The sequence below is a fragment of the Arachis hypogaea genome, chromosome 18 (genome assembly GCF_003086295.3).
Source record: "Arachis hypogaea cultivar Tifrunner chromosome 18, arahy.Tifrunner.gnm2.J5K5, whole genome shotgun sequence".
NCBI classification, from domain to species: Eukaryota; Viridiplantae; Streptophyta; class Magnoliopsida; order Fabales; family Fabaceae; genus Arachis; species Arachis hypogaea.
In genome coordinates, this window is record NC_092053.1 from 104575264 (window position 1) to 104576954 (window position 1691).

Below are 1691 nucleotides of genomic sequence, written 5' to 3' on the forward strand. Positions count from 1 at the left end.
TCTGAGCCAATATGGCATTCAGAGTATCAATCTCTAGAACTCCTTTCTTGTGAGTTGTCCCATTATTTACAGGATTCCTTTCAGAAGTGTACATGAACTGGTTATTTGCAACCATTTCAATGAGTTCCTGGGCTTCTTCCGGTGTCTTCTTTAGATGAAGAGATCCACCAGCAGAGTTGTCCAATGACATCTTGGACAATTCAGACAGACCATTATAGAATATGCATATGATGCTCCATTCTGAAAGCATGCCAGAAGGACACCTTTTGATCAATTGCTTGTATCTTTCCCAAGCTTCATATAGGGATTCACCTTCCTTCTGTCTGAAGGTTTGGACTTCCACTCTAAGCTTGCTCAACTTTTGAGGTGGAAAGAATTTGGACAAGAAAGCATTGACCAACTTTTCCCAAGAGTTCAGGCTATCTTTAGGTTGTGAGTCCAACCATGTCCTAGCTCTGTCTCTTACAGCAAAGGGGAAAAGCATAAGTCTGTAGACCTCAGGATTAACACCATTGGTCTTAACAGTGTCACAGATTTGCAAGAATTTAGCAAAAAACTGATGAGGATCTTCCAATAGAAGTCCATGAAACTTGCAATTCTGCTGCATTAGAGAAACTAATTGAGGTTTGAGCTCAAAGTTATTTGCTCAGGAATTGAGATGCTCCTTCCACAGAAGTCAGAAGAGGGTGCAATAAAGTCACCAAGCATCTTCCTTGCATCTCCAACATTGTTATTGGGTTCGGCTGTATCTTCTTCTTTTTCGAAAAATTATGTCAGGTCCTCTCCAGAGTGTTGTGCTTTAGCTTCTCTTACCTTCCTCTTTAGAGTCCTTTCAGGTTCCGAATCAGCTTCAACAAGAATGTTCTTATCCTTGCTCCTGCTTATATGAAAAAGAAGAGAACAGAAAAGAAGAGGAATCTTCTATGTCACAGTATAGAGATTCCTTTATGTGAGTAGAAGAATAGAAGAGTAGCATGGAGAATAGAGAAGATGAAGAATTCGAACACAGAGAGGGAGAGATGGTTCGAATTATAAGAAGAAGAGAAGTGTTAGTGAATAAATAAATAAATAAATAGAAAGAGATGTGAGAGAGAGAGAGAGAGAGAGAATTCGAATTTTAAATTAAAATAAAAGGAAAATATTTTTGTTTTTATTTTAATTATTGGTTAGTATTCGAAAATTAAGGGAAGAAATAAAATAAAATTTGAAAAGGATAAGAAATAGTAATTAATTTATTTAGTTTTCAAAAAGATATGATTAAAAGATTTTGAAATTAAGTTTTGAAATAGAAAAAGATATGATTGAAAATCATTTTGAAAAATATTTGAATTGGAAATTAAAAAGATTTGATTTAGAAAATTAAAGTTGATTACTTGACTAACAAGAAACTAAAAGATATGATTTTAGAATTTAAAGATTGATTCTTTCTTAATAGGCAAGTAACAACTTAAAAATTTTTGAATCTAAACGTTAAATGTTAGCATTAATTTTGAAAATATGAAATAAAAATAAGAAAAAGATTTTGAAAATCAATTCAAATTTTTGAAATTTATGAGTGAAATAAGGGAAAGATATTTTTTTATTTTTGAATTTTTAATGGGAAAAGAGAAAAACATAAAAATGACACAAAACACAAGAAATTAAGATCAAAACTAATAATGCATGCAAGAACACTTTGAATGTCAAGATGA

At 32.4% G+C, this 1691-nt stretch overlaps 1 non-coding gene across 1 annotated transcript; it reads left to right on the forward strand.

Annotated features, from left to right (window-relative positions):
* The first annotated feature begins 248 nt into the window (after positions 1–248).
* On the forward strand, positions 249–352 carry LOC112773840 (small nucleolar RNA R71). The gene has a single exon (XR_003188367.1). It is a non-coding gene; the product is annotated as a small nucleolar RNA R71 (small nucleolar RNA).
* Positions 353–1691: the final 1339 nt, after the last annotated feature.